Raw genomic sequence first — 27927 nt, forward strand, 5'->3', positions numbered from 1 at the left:
TCTTCTCTGTCAAGTAAATCTGAAGGCTCTTTCATTTAACAGATTTATGGGAGTAGTAAATGCCATTAATGGAGCTCTCTTTAGTTGAAGAAAAAAAAAAAAATCACATTTCCACAGGATTAGCAAACTTTAAATTGTATTAAATCAACAAAAGCATTAGCCATGTTCATCTACCTACATTTTATTCTTTTATAATGTTTTTTGTCACATGTTGAAATTTCTAATTCACCATTAATTTCCAAAAGAAATATGAATTACACTTTTGTGGGCACATTAAGTCATCATAATATTTATTTTATAAATGTTGCTATGTTGCTTTATTAATAAGTACTTAGCTGTATGCTTGTATGGAGCCAAAATTAAATCATTTTTGCAGCTGTCAATGTGCCACACAATTCTACAGTACCAGATAAATTCATAATCACTTTGCTGATTGTCATCAAAACTACAACGGACAGTATTATCACTGCTGGCAAACAAATGTCACAGAGTCCTCCAAGAGTCACGCTGTGCCATGACTGCTGCATACAACACACTGGCAAATCATATTTCTAGAAGGGTTAACTACTCCTCCCATGTCTGTCATTCTATAAAGTATCCTACTAAAGACTGAAGGCCACATAAAAAATTAGATAATTGGCAATTAAAGTGTTAGGAGATTGTAAATGGTTCAGTCATTACTGGGCTTGATCCAAGTCTGAAAGAAATCACCGAAAGACTCCCCCTGATGATGCATGCTGTAAATAAAGCTCTTAAAATAAGTCCTATTCAAGTACAGGCCTGAAGTTGTGTCCTATATTTTCCACATTTAAAACTAAGAACAGTGAATTGCTACCACTTATCAGTTTTATTTTTAGCACATATCCCTCTGAAATACTTAATTAGGTAATCTAATATTCCACTCTTCTACGACATTAGCTCTGCAGATACCAATAAATGGTACACAAATTAAATGCATAGCAAGGCTCAAGTATTTTATGATACTTCTTCTCAATTCAAAAGACACAATAAACATCAACCAGTTCACAAAATAATCAAATATTGACACTCCAACAATAAACCCAGGCATCTAATGCAACTGGTGATGATATTAACAGGAACTAATACACCAAAAACGACCATCAGTGCTGCTTGTGTCGTTTCTTATCCTTTTTGTCTTTCCCATTCTTTTTCATTCCAATATCTGTTGTGAGCAAATGGTTATTTTAGGGGTCATCAGGGATCCTCCATTAGCACACATGATGTTTTACCTGTTTTAAATGTTAGTGCATTCACTTAGAATAAATGTTGCTTTCTGGAACAATTTCCCCAGGACCAAACAGCATTTTTTTTCTTTAGTACCGGTTACATTAGGTTTTCCTAAGTGGTCTTTGTTCAAAAGTATGCTTCAAGGTCATTGCTTTAGAAAATCTTTTTACCCTAAGAAAGTGGAAAAGTTAGTGTGACCTACTTTACAATACTTGTATGCTGACACTGCTTTCAAATGAAGATCTAATTCACAAGATTAATGACACATCTGAACAGTTTAATGGGATATGGGAATTATTTACCCTGAACTGAATGGGGGGGGGGGGGGGGGGGGGGGGGGGAACCCACCCCAAAGATACACGGAGATGTGTGTTAGTGGATGAGGGAGGCGAGACATGCATGAACTCATAACAAAGCCTGGAACTCTATTATTACAAAATGCTCAATTGTAGCTTCCCCATAATTTTTCTTAGGCATAATTGTGTAGACCAGGATTTACCTCCTCCTTAATATTAGCATGTGCAACCAAGATCCCTGTGTGGCCTTCTCCAGGTTACTACAGTTCTTATCCTGAACTGAAGATGAAGACAAAACAAAAGCATTAGTTTATGGCAAAAACATCACCAATATGCTTTGTCTGAAAGACATCCTTTCATAACAAACCAGTGCTTTGATTTTATGGTACAACTTCTAAAACTACATATGTGATTTATGCAAAATTGTAATTGCTGCATAATTACACTATCTAGGTGCAGTGTTGACAGTAACATCAGTGTGGCAGTATGGGAGAAACTGTTGGTTAACTGCTCAGGAATCTGACCAGAAGCCCAGGCACACTTTGCAGCTATTGCTGAGCCCCATCCTCCTAGACTGCCTTCTTAGCAATTAACCCAATTGCTAAGTGAGTTTAAAGTTAGCTCGTGCATATTTTCAAGTGCTAATAATAACGTTTCTGACAATGGAATAGGCACCTGCTGTTATGCACCTATATTGTCCTGAATCCCAGTGAGATGTAGTTTGCTTTGAAATTTTTTCCCAAAACTAGGAGGACAACTTCCTAAATCAACAGGATCACCACCTGTAGATCTCTAGGAGCTATACATTTCCAAGATAGTAAACCCTAGGCAATGAATGACTGACTTCGAAATAAATTACTAAATTAGAAAACTAGGTGGCAGAAAAAAAAAAAAAAGAGAACAAGAAACTGAAGTGGAATTAAATGATCAAGTACATCCCTATTTCATCCACAAGTATATGCATAAATCTTACAACCAGCATGTGGGCAATGAGCTACATTCTGTTAAAGTTGGAGAATATTGAGGATGCTTGATGGCAGTCTAGGACTGTAGAAAAGAGATGTGATCCATACAGATCAGAAGGTGGCCATTCCTTTTTCCACAAAGCTTGGGATGTGCCATTTTGCCTTCATGACAAATGCGAAGCATATGCTTGGTCATCAGTCTCACTGGATCTAAACACTAAAAGTAATTTAATCAGTAAAGTTATATCTACCTGTATTTATTATGATCCCCTGCTTGCCCTTGAATACAGTCTCTTAAATCAGCTATCACACCTTTTTCTTACAAAGGACTGCTCTTGAAGTGTTCCCTTGTAGTATGCACTGTGGTTCCCTGAGTATTGTAACTCTACCACTCATCTCGATTTGTCGACATGACAGTTTGTGTGACCTGGATTTTGAGTTTGCTGCATGTTTTGATACTACCCTTTATTATGTGTCATGGTTCTGTAAATCATTTTGGCAGTGCCACTTAGTAATTAAAAAAGGTGGTTAGGTCAGAAACACAGGTACAACTCAGAAACCTTCTTCCTCTTGCATCAGAAACAGAGTTCTGCTATTCACAGGAGGATCTGCCTTGGGAAAGATGAACTCTGGCAGAGGGTCAATCCACAGTGAGTCACTACAACCTCTCAACTTCAGGACAAAGTCCCAAAGAGAACCATGATTACCGGGTTGATAGATTAATCCAGTCACCTGGCCTTAGGCATTTTGTCTGTAACAAGAGAAAGCCTCAACGCTTAACTTGGAGCAGTTGCAGATGGCCCAATATATTCTCTATGGGTTTAAGCTAAAGAACCCAAATGAATACCTTCTGTAGAATAACATAGGACCCAGTTACTGTTAAAAGTTTTCTGGAGTAAAGGACAAGAAATAGTAACATATTGTTCAGAGGGATGGGAAAGGAACATTGATAAATTCAGATGCCCAAAACAGATGTGTCGCTTTTCCTAAATCTCTGGCTAATAAATACAATACTCAGCAGTTTTTTAACCTTGGTATGTCCTTCAAGTTACTCTAAATCAGTAATTTTTTTCTTTTACTGTAAAATCACATTTACATTGCTGTTGAACAAAGTGAAAAGCCCTGTGTCAGCATGAAAAAACCCCATACTATTACTTGTTCTACACAAAAATGAATCAATTAATTAATCTTTAGAAAGTAACATTTCATGTTAGTTACTCCACAGAAATGGGGAAAGACATTCAAAAGATCAGTACTATGCTGCTAGTGTCATGAATTTACACCACATTAAAAAAAAAAAAAAAATTAGTTCAATACTTGCTTCTATTAAAGACAAACCAGTTGACAGTAAGTCAGTCAAGTTTAACATGGCATTTTTCCCAAAAAAGATTAATTCTTTCTTGGATGGAGGAATATGACATTCCAACACTGCACTGTGACTTATCTACCTGACTAGAATGCACTAGAGTAATTTGCCTCCATTTACAACAAGTAACATATTGAGGCAATTACGATCAGGTTAGCTGTATCTCCTGTTTTACAGCTCCTCTGGAATGTTCTTCTTGAGGAGTCTTTTTTACTAGGAACGTCACAGGGGCAAAAGAGAGGAGAAAAAAGTAGTAATATGCCCCGAATATTGGTCCAGTATTTGAAGCACTGATTACATGAAATTAAAATACAAAATGCACCTTATGCAACAACAATGAAAAAACAGCCTTGCCTGCTAAAGCCTTGAACAGCCAGCAGAACTCTATGAAACTAAACCAGTTATTTAAGTAGTTAGCTATTTTTCTGCATTAAAGGTCTGGCCCAAATCTTAATTATAATAGAGCTGAAAGTACTAATGGCCCAGTGGTTACAGAATCAATGTTCCACCTAAATGGTAAGGCAGAAAAGGTTGCAGAACATTTACATGTAACTGAGTTATTAATCTATATAATCTCTCAGTTCTCCATTTCCATGGCAACTATTAGAGAGAGTTTTAACCCTGAAGGGATTTTTCTTTCACAGTATTACTGGAAAGCTGCCATTGGAACAGTGTCAGTTGTTTGTTCTCCAGAGCCCAGAAAATTCAAGGACAGGTATAACAGCACTCTAACATCAAGAGAGTCCAACCCCACCAAAACCAGAGAGGAAAGTTAGGCAGATCCGCATAGCTTGGACTATCTAACCCCGCATTCCCTTTCACTTCTCTTCCCCCAAAAAATCCCACAAGTGGAAATAGGTCCACACAAGTTACATTACTTTCACATGAATAAGACTATCATAATGAAGAGGCAACAAATTTGGAAAAATGGAAGTGACTCCATATAAGAAATATCTGGTATCACCTAACAGGACCCCTGGGGCTCCTGACCATTGCACTAGTGCTCGGGGGGCTCAGGGAAGTCAGGTGCCGCTCAACCTGCCATTTGACCAAGTGGCCTACAGACTGCATAGTCCAAAGGAGCCAACGTTACCCTCACAAATAACACCATTCCCTCCACCTGCAAAAATTTTTTATCTCCCTTCCTCACATTATTCATCAATAACTTATCATCTTTACGATTGCAGGATAATAAAAACCTAGTTTAGCAACCTAATCTACTTCAATTGAAATACATGGTAAAAAAATTCCCATTAATTTGGGAAAGACTGAAACCACACATACCAAAGCATGTAGCAATTCCAAAAAGATTATGGGTCCCAAAACTATATATGAGACACTATGAAATACAACAGACCACCTTCTTGTCTTTTTCTTTTTTTAGTAACCACTATATACAGGAGGTGACAAAAATAAGACAGTTTATGAAACAGAAGATTTGTAAAGCATAAAGTTTACGTGGGAATCACTCAAACAATACTATTCACACATAGGGTATTGAAAAAAAACAACTGTTTTTGTCTATTCATGCTTTGAGTGCATTTGAAGTGGTTGAGACTTACACAAATGTTAAACAACTGCACTTCCAGGATGAAAAACTTTAATATAAAATTATTTTAAAGTACACAAGCTGTTCCTAGGAAGTTTCCCAGAAATATGCCCTATGCTCTACTATAGCAAACTGTAGATCCCACAGGCACCTTCCTTAAGGACAAGGCCCCCAGTTCCCCTTCTGAAACACTTCCCAGATTTCATCAAATCTCTTGAAAGCCTTCCCATAGCCTCCCGGAGCCTGAATTAACAGCAGGGCAAGAGGTAGGCCCAAGCTACCTACTGATGTCTGCCAGCAGATCAAACAAGACAGGAAACTATTCTGTTCTGTTGATCTCATATTAATAATTTCCCAAAGAAAATATGAAAAAATTGGTTCATCATGGACACTCTACAAGAAAAGCCAGCAGACAGGGCTACTTATTGAAGTCAACTGTGATATCTGCATACGGCAGACCAGTATTTAACAAACTTGTGCAGACTGTACTCTTCCATTTTCCAAGGCAGATCAGCAGCTTTCATAATGAAACAGAAATCATAACTACAAATCATAATTATTCTAGACTGAAGAGGTAACAAACACATCAGTAACATGAGCTTTTAACCCATAATCCTATTACTCTATTAAAAAAGAAAGCATGTGGTATTAAGGGATCATTTTCCACAACTATTCAAAACAGCAGGCCAGCTCAATGCAAGGCACACTATCATGCTAACATGCTCAGAGTTTCATTAAGCAGCATGTGTATTTTAATCTCTTGCCATTTGTGTGCAATAAAAACTACCAAATTTCTGTCCATTAGCGTGCTGTAACCAGTACACTACTACTGAAATACATAACTTCTAGTAACAGTTATAACTTTTAGCTTAACATTATGACAAAATAATAATTTTATAACAAGCATAAAGTGATAACACAGCTGCACAAACACATTTAAACATGGGAGTGGCTGTCAGTAAATAATAGCACTACTTATTACAGGTACTTATCTACCAATTAATGCAATCGTCAAGAATCTCTTGTCACACAGGTGACCTGGTTGTGAAGTCAGCATCTCCAGCAGTTGCATCCACAGCAGTAAAAAAAAAAAAAAAAAAAAAAAATCCAAACGAAGAAAAAAGTAAAACCAGAAAACCAACTACAAGAATACAAACCAACATTGCTTTCCCATTGCCTTAGATTGGTTTATAACAAGTACATTGCTATCTGTTTTGTTTGCTCTTCATGCTGGAATACAGGATTAGCAGTATTCAGAACATTTTATTTTTTAAAAAAATCTTCAAATTCTGGTTTTTTTCCTACTTAAACAAGCTTTCATTATTGTCTTTATGATTTTAAGATCACTTTGGATAATCAGATAGAAAATTAGCCGATATCACTGTGTGTTTAGTAAATTTGCTTGTTGCTAGGTGACAATATACTTGGTGAAAATACATCTGTTTATTTGACATGACTGCTACCTGCATCAGCAGATGGAGAATGTCCAATCAAAATACTTAAAACTTCTCAGTTTTAAGAACTGGAATGACTGAAAATTTAAAATCTTTCATAATATATATTCACATTTATCTAAAATGAGCAGATGTATGATTAGTATCTTCTGTCCACCTACAAGTTTAGTATGTGAAAGCACATTTGGGAAATACTCTTTTGCTCATCTTTTCCTTACACCTTTGTCTTACCAAATGAAAGTGAAACATTAAACTATCAGTATGTCAAAGATGGAAGTAATTATTTTTTCAGTCAACTAATTTTTATGAATATTTTATTTTATAATTTTATGCTACTTACTGCTAAATCCCACAGGAACCCACAATGTCTGTAAACAGAATTTCTCAGCAGTCAGTAGGATGGAACTATATTTCTAAGGAGCTGAAATAAAGTCAAAGTAATTGCCTTCCCTTTTATTAGAAAACATAGGTTGAATAAATTTCAAAATCTTCCATGAAAATACTTAAAAGGAATGTAAAATTTAAAGTAAAATATTTTAATAACACTATTATGCATCCATTTTGATTCAGTGGGAGATGTTTTATGCCTCAGGACTTGTAGACTCTAGGTTGTTCAGATGGCTCACTCAAATTTATTTGTACCAACAAAAATAACTTAAGCATTCTGGGAGGGGTTTTTTTGTTTGTTGTAAGAGAGATCTAACTGAAAAGCAAAAGGATATTTTTGATTAAAAGATGTACTAAGTGATGGGGTTTTAAAGGATATTTCTAATGCATCCTTCCTAGAAATTACCAAGTCATTAAGAAGGTGATCTCCTAAAAAGTAAATTCTTCAGAGACAAATAAACTAAAATCAATTCCACATCTACAGAGAAAAAAAAAAGTCAAGGGCAAACCCCACTTCTGTTTGACTAGAACCATACATAAATTCAAATTGAAACATCATCACCTCTTTTCTCATGAAATCTGATCATGAAAATATTTAATCAATGACCTGTCAAACTCCACCTTATGACAGTATCAGTACCAGCAAATGATGCCCTAAGGTTTCAATATGCAGTGACTTTTCTATTATTTCATTTAACGATAAAGTAAAAAACAGAACATAAAACATGACCTACTTCTTCCTTCCTAGAGTCTTCATTTACTGCCTCTAGTGATAACCAGAAGACTACCGTTCAAGGCCGCAACAGCATCTGAATCGAAGACGTAAAATGAACATAATCCCCAACTCTCAACAAAGATGAAATTAAGTCCCTGAGAAAAGAACATTCTTGCATGTATTGTATAGGACAAGCATCTGTCCAAATGTGTTGATAGAGGATGTTCTAGCTTGAACAGCTACCAAAATCCTGAAACAGAACATAAAACTTACTCAAAATTAAACATGAGTATTCTAAAACTACTAACCTACTGCATTATGAAAAAAAAAAAAAAAAAAACCAAAAAAACCATCAAAAACTAGCATTAATTATTAATTTAAACTGAAATAGACCTTGTTGTCATCAAGCAAGGAAATTTGGTAGAGTAGTTCTTCCTTTGCATCTATCATAATAATACAAACTTTGTTCTACTTTTTGACTGTGCTTACACCTTTCAATAACTTTAAGTACTGGAAAAAAGGAAAAAATTAGGACTAAAATAAAGCACATCACCAAAAATAGCATGCTCACAATTCTCCTTCCAAACATCTAAGAGCGTTACCTGGTATATCACTCATATGAGAACCAGAAACCCGTATCAAATGGCTTCACAGGAGATAAAACGCTGTGCCCAGCAAGATAACAAATACAAGCACTGTCTTTTGGGGATTATCTGGTGAGACTCTGTGAATGTCTGTGAGCTAAACTAAGCTACAGAGGCAGCTGAAAGTAGATAAATGACACTGGCAAACAGTTTAAGGGAACTTGCTTTTAAAGGACCATTGAGATTTGCACTGTTCAGACAGTAGCTGTGGGGTCAGCATGTTCTTCCCTGTTCTCCTGAAAGTGTTTTCTTTTTTCCAGCGAAGGACTCAGAGTTCTTCCAAATTAAACCGTGCAATCAGGTACTTCCATTAAAATATGGAAAAAACATTAAACTGCAAGGAGGTTGCATTTGAGAAAAAGAAGCTTGTGTGGCTGAGTCTGTTCACATTCAAAAAAAAAAAGACACTCAAAATCAGAAAAAAAACCCAGCCCTTTACAGGGTGACACTTGAAGGCAGTTCTTCGTCACCTTCCTCTTCTGCTGCTGCTCCTTATATGAAGTATATTTTGAATAACTCATCACTAAAGAGTTTTAAAAATCCTGTCCTAATCCACCACTATTTAATAAAATCAAGATATTGTTAAGGTGATTATTTTTACTGTTTAAGTAGGAGACAACAACTTTTTAATTTTCCAGGAGCTCATCTACTAAAAATATATATAATTACTCTCTGCTTATTCTCAAAATTAATATATTGCCTCTGGCAAGAAACAGATTAAATCATCTGGGATACAATTCATTCCCTTGATCTATCCATATATTTCAATATTCAGACTAACTCATAGAGCTATGAAATAGGTATTCAAACCTGTGTTGAAAATGTTTTACTTTTTCCATCCCAAACCTGATTCATTTATGAACAACATATTCAATTATATTCCAAATGAACAAATAATCTGAGTATGCACTTTGAAAATACGGCACCGTATCTGTTCATAAATTCAACTTCTGCATCTTTATGATAGCAAAAATCAGAACCAAAATGTTTAGGATTAATAACTCATATGAAAAGAGTTAGAAGCAGAATGACTACACTAAAATGAGGAATTCCATTTTCAGCAACTGAAGCTCAAGAATACCGCAAAACTACCCAAAAATTAAATACTACCAAAACCCCTCTTTGCTCACCACTTCCAAAAATTCAGCACTATGTTTACACATCAACCAATAAAGTTTAGGGGAACACAGGTACTATCTGGTATCTGACAGTCACTATTTTCATGGAGTGTCATTAAGCAATAACAACATAAAAATGGTTGAAATACATTAAAGTTTGGACTTTACTCACTCTATTTGAAAGCAGCATTCATTTTAACAATTTAGGGAGCCAAAAACTGTTACATACAAAGTAGCTATAATAAAATAACATTTGTTTTTTTTTAAAATTAGTATCACGGTAGCTTTGTTAAGCATTGTTTACATGGCCTTTTGGTACCCTATAAAATAATAAACTTAATTTTTACTTACTACAAACTGAAGTATTCAAATATTTACATATAATGTTAATATTAACAGTGGTCACAAATTCATATTGTTTAGTTACATTAGCATAATCATTCAGAACAAAAACGGAAACAAAAGAAGACAGACACAGATACTAATTTCCTGCAAGAACACAGACTTTAGTTAATTTTAATTAAGACTAATTGTCTAATTTACTTGCAGGTTCTTAGAAAATTATCTCAAGACTCAGAGTTATAAATATGCTATTTAAAAATACAGATTAGTGATTCCTAAAGAATTTGAATTATATTTAAGAATGAAAGGAATTCACAATTTACTGTAGAATTATAAAGTATGGAATGCCTCCATAATTACTGAGCTATTCATCACATAAAATTGACAACCCCATATAGTGAAACCATCAAGTGAACACTGCAGCCAATATGCTCCAAGGTACATATCAGAGCCAAATGAAATGTTCAGGTAATTAAGTTTTGAAATGAAATTAGAACATCACTCTATGCTGCAATCTATACCTAAAGGATAGATGAAATGCTAAACACCCACAGATACCAAAAAGCAGAGAAAGAACCTTTCCTGACTTATACAACAGTAAATCCAACTAGCTTGATGTACAATGCCAACACTCACAAGAGATTCAATCTTTTTTCAAAGGTGAAAAGCACAAGTTAAATTTATCTGCGTTCTGAAGCATATGAGATGCCTTTAGCAAGCATTGGAAATTAAATATATTAGATCAGAAGCAACATTTAAAAATTCTTCTTCAAATACATTCTTATGCCATTTACAGCCAAACCAACATATGAAACAAAGCTAGCAAAATGTTTTCCAGAACAATAAGCTTCATTTCATCCTTGTTCTACATACCTATCCATGGAAAGCAATAGAGTACTATATGAGAAATTCAGAGATCTGATGGGATATGGCCATTACAAGTTCTATATAATCTAATGCCAACACTGCCTGAGCATCTACACAGATACTTATCAAGAATGACCTTCAGGCAGCTAAGACAGTAGGTTGTAATTGGATCCTCTTAGAAGAGGGTTCAGATATCATTCAGGTATGTAGAAATATATGAAAATAATTTTATGTAATAAAAGCAGTTGATAGAACAATACTGAAGAGCACTGACAGAACAGTAACTGTAATGATCTTACATTTCCAGATCTTTTCATCTTACTTGCAGTTAATAAATAGTTCTTCAGGAGCTGTCCAATTACTAGCAGCTAAAAAACTGAATTAATCTATACTTCTGTGGACAAAATAAGATGTTATACAAATTACTTCTCATCACCAAAGTTGTCTGCACATAAAGCTCATTAAAATCAGTTTTATGTCAGTGGCACTCCCTTGACATCAGCTAAATTACTCCCAATGCATACTTCCACATGTGTGATTTATGTCAGACCTAGTAACCAGCTAATCACAGTGGAAATCCATAATGCTTTCTCCTATTTCATTCTAGGAATTACAAGACCTGCCAATGTCCTGCAGGTGCAATGTACCTTTAAGTTATGGTAAAGCACTAGATTTAACTTCCTTCCATTTACAGCATCAACTGGAAAGTTTCACAGTAACACAAGCTTCAAGACCAGAATCTTGAATTATAAGTTTTGTAAAATGGAACAAAAGTTATTAATATTTGTGATTGAGAAATGGGAAGGACAATCTTGAAATAAAGTTGACTAATTCTGCAGAAATAGTTCACTCAGTTATAATAAATATATTTGCCATTGGAATTGCATAAAAGAATTTGGAGAAAATTGTCATGAAATGCATTTGATGTTCCACATTTTTCATTACTGTTTTTACAAGAATTAGAAAATGGGATTGAACTTGTTCCCAGTGGAACAAATAATAAAACCTCCATAGAAGTACACTAGAAGACAAAAAGAAAATTCAAAATTCAAACTGATTACAGTTCAATTCTACATGTAAAATTGATTGAAAGAAAGCTGAGAAAAATGTTTCACAGGTCAATGGCTTCTCATTGCACACTGAAGTACCAGTTGTCCAAGAGTTGTGCTGTCGTAAAAACCTGTCACTGGGACTTACTGTAAATGGACTCTACAGGTGAGGATGAGTAACAGTCATCAGAAAACAGCAAGCTAAAAAGAGCAAATACACATGCTGAGTAGAAGAGTGCAAAAGTCTACCAGATGTTAACAAGCTTTGGAGATCTGATGTCCTGTCACATTTTCAAGTCATGAAAGACAACACAGAGTCTGCTGAGCATGTGTAAGGCCACCAGGCCATGCTAGCACCGACGATGGGCTGTGCGACTCAGACCACATCTGAGTTGGCCATGGCAGCTGTACGTTGTCAGAGGCACCACGGCCGCCTGTGCTGCTTAGCAAACAAGGGACTCTGTGAGGGACCCTTTGCACACCCGCCTAGAAGCCACTGTCACGCCAATGCAGTTCTCCCCTGTGAGTGCAGAGCTGGGCTGGCCTCCGCCTGCGTGACTGGGAGTGACTGTGTGTGGCAGTGTCTGTGGGACAGCCTGCACCTGTGGGTACAGTGGGAGGCAATAAGCAAATGTACCATGTGAATAATTGCCTGCTTTTAATAATACCTTGATTCTATTCACAGTAAAAGCTTAATTAATAAAAGTTGTTCTAACCAATTTTCATTGGGATTCTGTCTCTCCCTTACTCACTTCCCTATCAGAGAAGGGGAATTTACAAGTCAATATTTGGATGCTCTAAATGAGATCAAATTGGATCAATGAGGATCCAATCTCCTACCCTGACATGCATTACAATACCTGCAGAATAACGTATTTTTTTTCAGCATGGTTTTGTTCTTCATACAATTTAATCTGTCTCTGAAAATATACTGAAATAAATGTTTTAAGACTTTTATTGTCTTAATAAAACTACAAACTCCAAGACATGAAGACAGTACACTCCAAGGCATGCCTCTAGGCTCACAGAATGCCAGGTTTCTGTGAATTCTGTAATTCTGACTTGAAGTGCACTGAATTTTGTACCAATACACACTGCCAAAATCTTCAATAACTGTTAGAAGCAAAATAAACTTTTAAATGTCTTTAGCAGTAATATCCTGCAAAACAACTCACTAATTCCACTGTTGCTCCATTCAAAAAAATTTAAAAAAAAAAACAAAACAAATGTAACTCATATTACATAAGCCTCATTGCTAATCCATCTGTCAAGTCTCAACTGGCAACACTCCTAAAAATGTATTGTATTGTTAATTACATAAGAATTGTATTTGTCAAACTTGAAGTGATACTAAAATACAGCCATACTATACAAGTTTATTTACTTTATATAGTTAGCTATATAAAAATATAAACAAAGTAAACCATGTAATTGTTTTATCAATGTTTTATTGTTAAAAGGTGATGAGGGTGGTGCTCTTTCAGATGAACAGGACTATGATTCTCTGGCTCAAAGTAACAAGAGTAATATAAGCTTAAGAGGAGGGAATAAAGTATTGACACCAAAGGTTTATCAAGTTGGAACACAAGACACATGTCAAGTCAGAGAGCATTAAAAAGAGAACCTAGCATTTGCTGATACCATTTTCAAGATTAATCCTTTATGGTCAGCAACATGCATAATTACATTGGTTTAAATAAAAAGTAAAGACAGAAGTTGTATTTTATTAGAAATTCCTAGATTGTTTCAGATATAAATATTATATAAAGAACAGTTATTCATCTGTCCTAAGAATCATTTTTTTCTCAAAAGAAGATTCCTTGTACCATCAATTTAAAGGAGGAAGAGGGGTGTTGAGTGCGGAAGACACCAAGATACTCCTATGCTTTTCATACATGTGGAATGTTTTTAACTATACCATTTTCACTTTCCAGTCTTTCACCAGGTTTCCATACCTACTTAATGGATCCTATACTTTGTATTAATAGCAATAATATTTGTACAACAGCCTGATTCTGAGTGACACACCACAGTGCTGCTTCAATGAAAATTAATTTATAAGCACATTCCTAACACATCTTAACGACAGAAATAACTTGCAATAGAATCTCAGTATAGTATTTTCTCCTCTAATTTGCAGAAAGAGAACTTTTCTTCCTCATTTTCCAGTAAATGGGAAGAAAAAAGGAGGAGCATACTATAGAAATGTTATTTCTAATGGAGGGGAAAAAAGGAGCCATCTTCTGTATAACTGCAAACCAGCAACTTTTTTTGCATTGTACAGGATTATCTTTTGCCACGCATTTCACATAGGTACCCCTAAGGTTCTTCCCAACTGGCACCTACTTTTAACTTTCAAACATTCTTAGACTAGTTTTCAAAAATATTGGTGAGACTGAGCTGTCGACTGTTAGTTTAACAAAACACAAGCCATTCTGAGGACAAGTACTTCTTCCTCATGTTGCCTACATGTATGCACTCTTTCTTTGAGAAAATTGAATAATGGATAATTTTCTTTGGAAAACGAAAAGAAAAAGAATTTGTCTTTAAAAGCCTGTATTGTAGCATAAGAGGAGGAGGCAATTTCCTTACCCAACTTCTATGCCAATTACCAAGCTGTGCAGCTTACAACTCTCACTTATTGGAAGCTAGCACCTGCCAACTGTCACTAGACCAACAGAAGAAAAGAGACATAATAATGTTTATACGCACTTCTCCAGTCAGAATTAACAAAAAAAATAAATCCCAAACCCCACTATTTGCAACTGCCTGTAAAACCATAAGAGAATATTTCTAAGAGTCTGAAACAAATATTTCTGCTTTTATATCACATTGAACTGAGAAAAAATTAAACCCAAAGCTCGGGATGAGCAATTTAAGAAACTGAACTATAAAGGATTCCTTCATTGCTTTTAGCAGTCTTCCAAGGCAGCCTTCTAGGCTTGACTAATTGAAAAATAAGAATACGGATGTTTCTACTTATCTACATGCAATAATGCAAAACTTTGCAACTAAGAAGTTCATCCTTCTAAGTGTCCTTGCCTTCCTACAAACTCACTCAAATATAAATTAATTGGCAGACTACGATTCCTCCCTTAGAAGTCGTCCAATTACAAATGCATGCAAAAAATGTGCATTATACGCCCGGTAAGAAAGATTACCTTTATGTGGAAACATCTGTAACATAAAAGTATAGGAAGAGCAATAAATTTGTTTGAAACGTAACAACAACAACTGAACTCAAAATACTTAGAAAACAGGACGTTTTGTGCATGCAAAAGTGAAAGATTTTTAAAAAATCATAGTCCATAGTTTCAGTACATTCAATCATCAAGCAGTTTCTTGAATTGCTTGGCTTGAATATCTGGTATCACAGTCATCTATATCTTTCTTTATATTTTTAGGTATTCTGAAAGACAACAGGCTTTGAGTTCAAATTATGAATTAGGTACCTGGTTTCCACATTACGTCCTAGGATAAATTGAAATCCACAATCTTAGTCTGTCAAGTCTTCCGAGATGTGGCTGTTCTGGTTACCAATCACTTAACACCAAACATGTTCACAAACCAAGCCAGGACCTCCAGTTCTTGGGTGCCTTTCACAAGAACAAAGTCTGAAAGACAACTACCTCTTAAGCAGACAGATAATTTCACAGGTAATTATGTTCCAAATCAGAAGAATCCTGAAGGGCCTAACATGACAACTGCAGGAACATAAAAATTGGCTGCACTCTTACTACTTGTTGAAATCATTCTCAGATGACTGTTTCTGAAACACAGTAATCTTATGAGCAGTCGTAATCCAGACTAAAGGCAAAATCAGACTAGTTATTTTAAATCACTGATGTGAATTTAAGCTCATACAAAAAACTTGACAGGCTTCGGAGGTGGGCCCATGCAAACATCATGACGGTCAACAAGGCCAAGCTCAAGGTCCTGCACATGGGTCAAGGAAATCCCTTGAACAAATACAGGCTGGGAGATGAGCGGATTGAGAGCAGCCCTGTGGAGGACTTGGGTGTATTAGTCGATGGAAAACCGAGTACGAGCCCGCAATGTGAACTCACAGCCCAGAAAGCCAACTGTATCCAGGGCTGCATCAAAAGAAACATGACCAGCAGGTCAAAGGAGGTGATTCTCCCCCTCTGCTTTCATGAGACCCCACCTGGAGTATTATGTCCAGCTCTGGGGTTCACAACATAAGAAAGACAGGGACCTGCTTGAGCAGGTCTGGAGGAGGCTGTGAAGTTGATCAGGGGACTGGTGCACCTCCCTCATGAGGACAGGATGAGAGAGCTGGGGTTGTTCAGCCAGAGAAGAGAAGGCTCCAGGGAAACCTTATAGTGGCCTTCCAGTATTTAAAGAGGGCTACAGGAAAGATGGGGAGGGACTCTTTATCAGGGAGTGTAGTGATAGGATGAGGGGTAACGGTTTTAAACTGAAAGAGTGTAGGTTTAGATTAGATATAAGGAAGAAATTCTTTACTGTGAGGGTGGTGAGACACTGGAACAGATTCCCCAGAGGTGGCTGCCCCCTCCCTGGAAGTGTTCAAGGGGAGGTTGCATGGGGCTTTGAGCAACCTGATGTAGTGGGAGGTGTCCCTGCCCACGGCAGGGGAGTGTGAATTAGATGATCTTTAAAGTCCCTTCCAACCCAAACCATTCTATGATTCCACTAACTTTAGACTGAAGTACAGAACAGGCTAGGCAAATTAAGAAATGTGTGTTACACTCATTATCTAGTACTTCCTCTGACCCAGCATCTAATCACTCCCCTAGGAGTGAGACCATGGTTACCCAAGGGGTTCTCCCTAGGCCAACAAGAGAACTTCTGGGGAAGATGAAAGAACCATCCAGAATGAAAGCCAGGTTTACAAGTTTTAATGGGCCATGAATTCAAAGACAAGCATGAGCATAAACAATGCCAGTATATCCAGTGACAGAAAATACTGGTATTCGTCATGAAGATTGAATAACATTTTAAAATATAACCCAAATGCACACACTGGCATTCTTTCACACATACTAAACAGATTCCCACGGAAAGATCCCATAGAACAGGAATAATGAAATCAGAATAAAAAACCCCCTGTAGATTGACAGACATAAAGCCACAAACAAATATACTTTTTATGTAAGTGCTTAGCAACATCCTGAAGGACTGTTTAGAAGAAGCACAACTGTCTATGTTCTGTGAGGTTACTCCAAACACCCAAATATTGTTATTCTATACTACAGTATAGAATACTTCAGCCAGTAAGTGCTCCATCCAGCCCAAAACTTGCATCCGAATGATAAAAGTTAAAGGCGTAATGCTATCAGCTAATAAAAAGCCCTCCCATTTAAATCTGCCTATATTTCAATATAAAAAGTCCTTACCGAATTTTGTGTTCTGACAAAACTTTTAGATGAATAAGACAAAGTAGCAGGCAAAAAATTACTGGGAACACGTATTTAACAACCGATTCTCCAGAAGCAGGCAATTAACCTCTGGACTCCGTCAAATGACCTATGTTTTATGAAGCTGAACTGAAATTTGCCAGTAAACCAAAATTTCCAAAATAGTTTATTAGCTATAGAGGTAACCATGTTTCCCTTTGAATTATTTTGTTAACTTCGATTACAATGTCTCCAAGTCAAACCGTCAAATAACTGCTCTTTAGCTGCTTGCACAACCCATTAAATAGCAAAGTATCTATTATAGCTAGTACCCACACAATAAATGTTTTCCCCTTTTATGAAAAGAGAGTTTGCATCTATAAATAATAATAACACCTCATTAACCATGAAAATCCTTGAAAAATAAGCTAAGCATATCCTAACTGTTTGAACTGCTTTAGTTTAGACAGTCAGAAACAAGTATCAAAACAGTTCTACCTAGGGGTGTGCTGGCCTGAGCAAGGGGCTGTCTAGGGACAGGTGACAAACTGCTGAAATAAAAATTACATTTCAAGGTGCTTCATATCCTTCACTGTACTTACATTAATTCACCAGTTTTTCTTCAGGCTGGTCTGCAAAGAATGCCTGAACGCTGAGTAGTTCTGTAACAAAAAATACTGTGGGTGCTTTGATAGTATTAAATAACAACAGAACCATAGATTGTGACCTATCCTCATTGGTTTACATGGTATATTGGAATTTTTTTTACAGTGGTAAAAAAGGCACATATATTTTTTTCCATACTTTCCTTTCTTCTCTTGTCACAACAGTACCAATAAATGTGAGCATAGATGAAAGGGAAAAAAAAAAAAAAAAAAAAAAAAAGAGTGCTTCGTGTTTAAAATAAAATCAAAAATCAAAAAAACACACAGAGGAAACCTTAATGACTATGTGCAGGCTTTATCTGATCACTGTCAATTTAAATACTGTCAGTTAGCAACACTGCCAAGGATAAGATCAGCTAAAAAATATTCAGTAGGCCACAAAAGCTTGCTACATGAATGTAAATAAAATTGAGGTAATAGATAAGTGTATGGTAATACACTAAAGTACGGTTCTTTCAGATCTATCCTAGTTAAAAAAAAAAAATAAATCCTAAACCTCTGTGCTTCCTTCTAGTATATGCATAGGTAAGATATGAATTATATGAAGCCGTTGTATCTTCAGTTACAAATGTCACATTGGAATCGAGTTAATCACTCTGAAGAAAAAGTAGTCTTTATATCTTTTGAACGCTTCAAATAAGATCTCATAGAAATGAGACAAAACAGGTTTTATGGTTCAGTCACATTTAAGACTGGGTCAGCTGCTCTGTAGAGAACCCGTAGAACGTATTAAAATAAAAGAATGTGAGCGGAAATGGGAACAGCTGGGCTTTATTACAAACCTGGGGCTGTTCTAACTACAAAACTTTCTTTATGCCTGTAAGTTTCTGTAGCACTGTCTGCCATTCTGAGCAGCCTGTTCAAAACTCCCATTTCCACAACAAAATAGTTGTTTTAGTTATTTATCTTTTTCTGTACCTCACCTATGCAGCAAAGTGCAAATTAATCTTTCTTCTCAGATACACCACTTTCTCCCACGCCCCAAAATCACATTTTGTAATCACACAGCCTAATAATAAATGATCTGGCAAATTGCTGTTAATGAAAATGCAATCAAGTCTTATTCATTCAAAACCTTTTAGTCATCTCAAGTATTCTTAGCTAATAAAACACAGATCACCATCACACTGAAAACAAAAGCTAGTATTTTTAAAGCAATTATCTGCTCCACTATCCCAGAGGGAGACTTTACACTGGTTTTGCTCCTAATTCATATTCAATATGATTTTTATAAGAAGAAACAGGGAGAAATACTTCAGTTAAAGAAAATCCCTCAAGTAATGGCTCATGTAAGTAATGGCAGAAGACCCCCAGAACCAAAGCATCCATTACCAAGTCAGCATACATAATTTTTCTTGTTAATTTCATCAATACAATGCAAGTACCTCAAAGCACTGTTTACACTGACATTTTACTGATGAAGTTGGTAACTTCTAAACTCATTTCTTAAAATTCACCCTACTAGAGATTAACTGCTTCTCTTTCTTTTCATTATTTTCAGGGTATTAGAGATAACTTTCTTCTTCACACAAATAGAAGTGCATTGGGGCGGTGGAAAAAAGACCATGTGTCTAGGTATATTTGTGTATATATACAAATATATGTTAATTAATTAATGGTGATTGGATGAGGCCAGATCAATGTGTCAGATAACGCAGGCAGTTATGTATTTTTTCCATCATGCTATTTTTATATAATTTTAAATAGGTTTTGTCAATGCTTTCCAGATTCTTATTTTGTAAATACCAGCTACTTAAAAGGAAATTAATTCTTCATCTAAACCGCTAATAGTATACTTACACAGGTAAACTGTTTATAAAAGATAAATTGGTTGTGATAGCAGTTGTTCACCATATACTGTAATTTTTCAGTTAATGCATCAGTGAATTTTGAAAAAATATATTTTTCAACGGAGCAGATCAACATCAAGAAATGAAAGAGACAATGAACTACAATGATGAGCCAAAGAACCGAGGATCTTATTCAGCATTCCCCCCATAATTCTGAGGATAAGCCTCTTCTCCTACACTGAAAATACATAAATGAAAAAGACATCTGACAAGACCTAATGCAAAACTGAAATGGAAGATGTTTAAACAACCAAATATAACTGAGCTATCACCCCAGTATAGAAGTCAGCATTGGCAGTATTCTGCTAGTTATTCCTTAGTGGTTTGGGTTTTTTTCAGTAGATGGCACATCATCTGTATGGATGTATGATACATCAAGAGTCAAGAAAGAAATTAAAGCAATCAAAAAGAAATTCATACATAATTTCTTAAGGTCCAATAATGCTGAACTTTCACATTAATCAGTCTTTAGTTTCAAAAACAACCTATTACAGTCAAGTCGTAGACTAATTTTGCCATTGTCATGGCCTGATTATGCCTTTTCCAGGTATATGACTGCTACACTTAGCGTGAGTGGCAGAACTGGATACTTTTTCAAAGCATTAATATGTTAAAAATTTTTGAAAACTTACAGGGCCACGAAAAGTCAGAGGAAAAAGGTATAATAAAAATCAAGACTGAAGAGAGTTCAGGAAGTGACAAGAAGAAGCGGAAAAAGCAGCATTTCAGAATGCCTGGCTTCCCAAGATCCATTTTAACAGCAGTGGTGCTCCTTGGAGCCCCTTTATAATGAAAATTTGAAGTGGAAACTGTTCAAGATTCCAAAGTTCATTTTTATAAAAGAACTAAACTGTAGACAGCTGATGAAAGGGGAGCTGGGCTTCTGGCAATAGTGCAAGAGAGTGATGACCTTATTCTTCACAAGAAGAAATAGAAAAAAACAAACAAAAAAAAAGTGTATTTATTGCTTCTCTTTCTCATTTATCTTAATCCTTATTATTTTATTTTTGCTTTGTTCAAAAATATTCAGTGAAAAAACCAATACTTTCACTAGAAGTACTACTACACAACAGCAGTGTGTCTTCTAACTTCTAGAAACAGCAAGCCTTATCAACAGAAGTTATCCTACTCAGCACTTTTAGAAGTTCATTAATAATTGCTGGTAAAGGAAAATACAGATCTGATCTTCAACACATCGAGACATTTAATTTCTTTTTAACTTTACCACTGAGTAGTTGGCAAGACAACTGACTGCCTCTATCTAAACAAAGTCAGCTTTATTAAAAGTTTCAAAGAAATCATACTAGTTGGAAATCCAGTTATCTAGAAGAAAGTCTTCATTTAGGGTTTGAGGCTCCTTCTCTTTTCTCATGCAAGACACAAAATAAATTATTTCTCCTAAACTGTGATTACGCTTGAACGTGAAAAGCCTGAATAACAGACACAGTGAAAAACAAAATGACATACGAAAAGTGAAATTATGATACTCATAAAATCAAGATAGCACTCAAAAAATTATGTATTCATCACTGCACCACGTATTAATTGAATTATAAGCAAGCAGTCCAAAAAATCAGGGGGTTTACAGAACACAAGTTTAAAATGACATGGACTTCTTTCCCAGTTGTGGGAAATTCTAAGAATTCTAAATTCACTATCTCACTGCAGCTGATGCATTAGAATCAGTCACTCTTCTGTTGTCCTATCCCTCTGTTTGAGACAGGACACCAGTTATCTCCCTCATTCAGCAAGCATTGATCATTCCCAGAAAGGTTAGCACCTTAACTAGGTACAACCCTAAGACAATATTAACAGCCTGTTCCACTTTGCAACATCTGGTGCTTGTTTTAAATACTTACATTCAGATTAAGCATGCGAGATTTTATTTGAAACATCTAAGTTTCATAACACAAAACAGCTGTATTACTAAAAGGGATCCTTTCTTCTGATTAAACTGAATAAGTATCCTTATTTAAGTATAACAACTCATTACAACCAGACCAAGCTACTGAATCCTGTTAATATGACCCATAAAACAGACCTATAACATAACATCACGCCTACGTAACACACACAGCAAATCTAGCAGTGCATTTAAATACAATTACCCATGAAATTAAAAAGGGGCTTCAGTCTGTAACATTAAATACTTCATTGAGACATTAAACATTTTGCTTATTGGCACAGCTATCCTTTCACTTTTAAAAGTGAAGGTCACACTTCAGAAAGTGCTCAGACTGTACACTGATGTCTCCCCTTATAGAGAATGACTGGCTAACATTAGAGGATAATTCATGTTGTAAGTGATGCCAGGAGTTTTCTAGCCCAACCTCTTGCTCCAAGCAGGGTCAGCTACAACATCAGATCAGGTTGCTAGGGGCTTTATCCATTCGAGTCTTAAAGACTTCGAAGGAGGGAAACTGCACAACCTCTCTGAGTAATCTGTTCCAATGCCTGACTTGATATATCAACAATTTTCCTTGATTTTTACAAACAAATTAAAATCAGCAGTTGTTAAGCTGAAGTGCATTACTCAAATTTTATGGATAAGAAAAGTAATTTAATGCAGAAACTAATAGAGCAGTAAATTCAAGTACATGCCTAACAACTATGAGTACTGGCTTGACCAAGAATCATCTGCAAATTACAGTTATGCTTGTGTTCAACTATTTTGCTAAACCGGAGAAAATGAATTGTCTATGGTAAAGCTGAATGTTTCCAATAAAGCTATAAAAAGAACACCCATCTCATGACTAAATCATGATCTCTATGCCACAGACTAACTACTTTGAATGGGAACAACACATAATCTGACCACTATGTGTTAATTATAAAAGCATTACATAACTACAAGCAAAGAACTTCTCAAATATGTATATTTATATTTCTCCATTTCCATACTGCACTGCTCGTATGAGCTGTTAAGAAGATTCCACAGATAAGAAAATATTTTTACATATTGTCCCACATTAATTATAATATTTGGTCTGTGGTGCAAACCATAACTCATCCATGCCCCCCTTTTCAGACATGAGAGCTATCAAGTTATTGCAAATAGTACTTTTATCACATCGAAAGGACCACCTTATGTATACAAAATACTATGTGCAGTGGTAACTCCACCAGTCACAGTTTTATTCAGATCTTAATTCAGTGCGAGGCTTACACCTTCTTTCTGTAAATATTTGTCTAAAGTAGCTGTAACGAAACCTTAATATAAAAATGAAAAAAACCCAATTATAAACATAAACAAACCCCAAATCATCAGTTATTTTATTTGCCAGCCCAGAAACCCCCAAAACTTAGCAGGGTTAAGCAAAATTACAGTATATGCTCCAGTCAGAACTGCTGACGTCTCTTCATAATTAGGATTATTTAAGTTGATCAGCATTTCCGATGTTTACTACTACTTACAAACTCTGTCTTTGCTGTCCTTGCTTTCTGCCAATGCATATATAGAAACACATAATTACATATGTCACTGAAAAATGTGTTCAAGAGTTCCATTTTAAAAGGAACAATGGAGGAAAAACACATCATCAATTTTTTTTCTTTCAGCAGAAGACTCTTTTACTTCAAAAAATGTTAGCGACTATGTTTTAAAGCCATCAACACAGGCAAGCTTTGAGTTAATGCTATGTGCTCTTTCTCGTATCAAAATGTACCAAAAAATAACCAACTTTTCTTCTTCAAGTACTGTGTTGTTCCAGTGCAGAAGAACAACAGTCACCATATGGTCTACAAAGAGGAGTGAAAATTGAGACCACTGTTTGGTAAAAGCACAGAAAAAGTGACTGGTGACTCAGAAGGGAAGGAACTGAACTGATGCAACTAATCAAGAAGAGAAAGCTCTGGCAAATAAAGTAAGTTGAAGGAATGCTAACAGGCAAAAAGCAAGAAGAGACAGGACTGGCTGAGAGAAGAAACTTGAGACAAATTTTGAATAGTCAAGATAAGCAGTACGTAAAAAATGAAGACTGAGACTGGCTACAGGAGGATAAGGAGACTGTCATCAGGAGACATGTATAAAGGATGAAGTGAAAAGAACTATGCTTGCAGAGGACTGGCAAAAGAGCCCTTATCCACCATAATACATTCTCTCTAAAACCTAGAATAGAAAGGACTCCAGTCTTTCACCACTTTTCCACTATTAGATGTATTAAATGCGTGACAAACTATGCCATTCTGCTTTATCACTGGTTTATGTAAACGGGACTGCACTCTCATAATGCTCAAAGTTCAAGAGCTTTTGCAAAGAATTCAACTTCTCCAACCCTGTTGATAACCACTACTGAGTCCAATAAAGCAACACAAGAAGAAATCTGAGAGTTGACATTTTTCTGCATTCTTTTTTTTTTTTTTTAAATTCCCTTAATTTTCTAGGTTTTAAAAAAGTATGAGACATATATGCACTTTTTACCCCACAAACAGCATGAAAGAATATTAAGGTAACTAAATCAACCACTCAAAAGTTATAAAACAACAAACACTGCAACCATAATTCTCTTCCCTTGAGTGTGTACATTTTTATACAAATGTTTTTAAATAAAAGCTTCTTCAGAGTTACCTTGCTTCATTCAGTGCACAGGATGAACATGCACAGAAAATAATACAGAACCTAATGATGGTAGGACTGATCTTACATACTCTAGAATAGAAATATGTGTAGTGAATGAGGCAGGTCTTGCCGAAAGAAAAATGGACAGGGGCTCTGTGATACGCCACAAAGGCTTTAAATGACGAAAGTCCTCCCTTTTGTAGTTTCCCCCATTTCTCTTACTGTCATGCATGCCATTTCACCCAAAATTTCCATAGTTTATAATTAAGTGTGAATTCGTTTTCTTCTCACCCGCAAATGCGTAGAGCAGTCAGGACTGTTACTAAAAGCAATGGCAGTTGTAACTTGGGCAAACATATTTACCAAAACCACAGAAATTTAAAATTGGATACCAAAAACGAGTGAATATTTTTCACCTAACCCTGTTTGTGCCTCTGTTTGCCATCTGTAAAAGTCCTCTCTCATCTTAAGTACTGTTTGATAAACTAATAGTTACTTGTGAGGCATTCTGACCATGTGATGATAAGCACTTTAGCAAAGCCCATACAGACATTACCAGCTATCTGTAAATAAATCATGGGGTCACATAATGATCAATGAGAACGATAAACAAAAGCAAAATACTGAATAAGTGAGCTCCATCCATCCTGTGCACTGAATGAGCCAAGATTCCTGTAGAAAAAAAGATAGTATGCTATCATGTAGTTAGGACTGTATCAGACATGCTCAAAAAAGCACTTACAAGCTCTTTATTCCATAACTGTAATAATGTGGGATTTCTTTTAAAGAAGGTGTTTAAAATACTTGATTTAAGATTCTATGAAATAAAGCAAGTTCTTGCATTATCATGCAGCTGTGGTGAGGCTGCATTACTTTTTGGTGCCTGTCAGAAGTAAAACTGGAAATCTCTTATTGGTTTAGACCAACACTCCAGGTAACACAAACATGGATAAGGACAGAAGTGTTTTGCTTAGCTTCTTATTTTTACTTTTTGCAGAATTTAGGGATAGATAAGGTATGCTTTCATGCGATGTCAACTATCACTAAACACAAAAACTAAGCAACTGATGTTGTCAATACACATTTGGAGGTAACCAAACAAACAAAACTCCATACTACCATCAGGCTCCTGCAACATTAAGGAAAGTTCTTATCACAGAAATTTTGGTGGATTATTATTATTTATACAACACAGGCCAAAGATCATCCTTTCATAGGGATACATACAATATTCACACTGCAAGAAAGACATTTAAACGTTACTAATGTTAGAAGAGAAAAATGGCCTGAAGTTATAAAAATTCTCCATTTCAGGCAGCTTTCCCCTGCTCTTATGTGATTTCAAGTCCTGTGTTCATTATTATTACTGGTTTACAAGTAATTTTATAGAAAAGACTGATACTAAATAAAGTGTATTTGTTAACATCTCCTTTGATACAGCCACCTCTGCATGCGTGGGTGGCTGCATTTTTAGGCCATTTTTTGCCTAAATTGTACACACCAGACATTACATAATGGTTTATTTTTAAAACCTTTAAGAACCCTTTAAGTATTTTTTTTCATGGGCTTTAATATAATAACCACTGAAAACATTCTTAGCTCACAGGTCAGAGTTTACTTTCATTACTAAATGGAGCACAGTTGATTAACTGCATAGATAATCTCCAGTAGGTTTTATAAGCAGAATTAAATGGCGCTGCATAGAGCAGATGGAACTCCTGAAGAGCCCCTCACTCGGCCTGCAGCTCAGCCAGGGCTTCACGGGCACGCTCAGCCCCTTCAGGTGACTTTTAGCAGAGCTCAGCAACGGCAGTGTCCGCAAGTGGTATTTCTGTTCTCACCAGCAGGTGTTACTAGTCAGACTGAATTACTGCCGTTTACGGAAAAGTGACACAGAAAACCACCGTAATTATCTTTTTACAAAGGGGAAAACAAAGCAAAACACTTTCATTTTTACTGCAAGAAGACGCAATGAAAAAAGTCCATTTTTAGCTGATCACCATAAAAAGCAAACAAGTAAATGAGATGGAGCAAGGCCGCCTCTGGGCGCGCAGGCTGCTCTGAACACAACCCGCGCCGCAACAGCGCTGCTGAAATGAGGCGCTAGAAGGACACGCACAGCACGGAGGCATTTTTTTCCCACACGCTCCCCAGACCCATACGTGCGCCAGTAGGAACCAGAGACCAAGCCGAGAATTAGGTCTTCCCTGCGGCACCCTCCCCCGCCCCCCCCCCGCCGCGGGCGCCTGGCAGCTCGCGCCTCCGCCCGCGAAGCCCGCGATCGCGAGGGGACAGCGCTGGCGGGAGGACTGCCCAGGGAAGGCGTCCCACTTTCAGCAGCCCGGGGGGCCGAGTAATCCCGTCCCCAGGGTCCAGGCGCCCTGGGAGGGGGCGGCTCCCCGCGCCGTGTGACAGCCACCGCCCCCGGCCGCCTCTCCGGAGCGGGCCCCGCCGCCCAGGCCCGGGCTCCGGTACCGTCTGCGGAGCAGCTCGGAGCTCTCCCGCCGCCCGGCCGTGGGGCGAGGGGCTGCGGCCGCCCACCGCCCCGCACCTGCCCCAGCTCCGCCGGCCGCACCGGGAAAGTTGACTCCCCGCCGCGGCAGAGACCCCCGCTCGCGCAAACCCACCCGCGACGGCGTCCCCCTCGCCAGGACCGCCCGCCGCCGGGGGCTGCCCCTCTCCCCCCGCAGGAGGCAGCGCCGCGGCGGCGGCTCTTACTCGCGTCTCTAACCGGCCGCCGCAGCGCAGAGCGGGCGGGGGGCACGCCGCCGCCCCCGTTACGAAGCGAGCCGTGCCCTACCTGCGCAGTGCTGCCGCACAGACGCGCTGTCACCCCGCGGCGTCCCGCCTCAGCCGCGCACACCGGCACGGCTCGGCACGGCACGGCCCGCCTGACAGCCGCGCGCGCGGCCCCCCCCGCCCCGCCGCGCGCGGGGCCGCCGGGGCCGAGCGGGGCGCGGAGAGCGGCGGCGGCTGATTGGACAGGGGTGATGTCACTCGTGCGCGCGCGCGAGCGCGGGAGGGAGCACGAGCGCGGCGGTGAGGGGAAGAACGGGGAGAGGTGAGGGGCGAGCGCGGGGGGAGAGCAGGATGAGGCGAGGGAGTAGGTGAGGGCGGGGTGCTGCGGAGAGCGAGGAGAGCCGTGGGGCGCGGGAGGCGGAGGGAGAGGGGGGAGAGCCGGGGAGAGGAGGCGAGCCTGGCGAGGTGAGGGGCGCAGGGGCGTACCAGCCGGCAGCCGCGGCCGCGGGGCGCGCACGGGCTCGGGGAGCAGGCTGAGAGGCAGCGGGAAGGTCGCCCCGTCAGACCGGGAGGGGCGAGGGCGAACAGTGCCGGGGGCGCGGAGGGTCTTCGGCTCCCGCCGTCGGCGGCTATCCCGCTCGCTGTGACACACGGCTGCAGGTGGAACAGAACAGCACGCAGCGCTGTCCAGCGGGCATGTGCGGCATCGACTGCCACACACACACTCGTAGGCATGG

At 37.9% G+C, this 27927-nt stretch overlaps 1 protein-coding gene across 5 annotated transcripts in view; it reads right to left on the reverse strand.

Moving 5' to 3' along the window:
* The window catches only part of CNTN1 (contactin 1), a 253279-nt gene extending 225917 nt beyond the window's left edge, over positions 1–27362 (reverse strand). For 4 of the 5 annotated variants that reach the window (XM_074903037.1, XM_074903035.1, XM_074903036.1 and 1 more), the window contains exon 1: positions 27252–27362. The gene's annotated coding sequence lies outside the window, so the exon portion shown is untranslated. The remainder of the gene's footprint in view (positions 1–27251) is intronic. The other variant, XM_074903038.1, reaches the window with a different exon arrangement.
* Positions 27363–27927: the final 565 nt, after the last annotated feature.

This window comes from Athene noctua, chromosome 3, assembly GCF_965140245.1.
Source record: "Athene noctua chromosome 3, bAthNoc1.hap1.1, whole genome shotgun sequence".
NCBI lineage: Eukaryota > Metazoa > Chordata > Aves > Strigiformes > Strigidae > Athene > Athene noctua.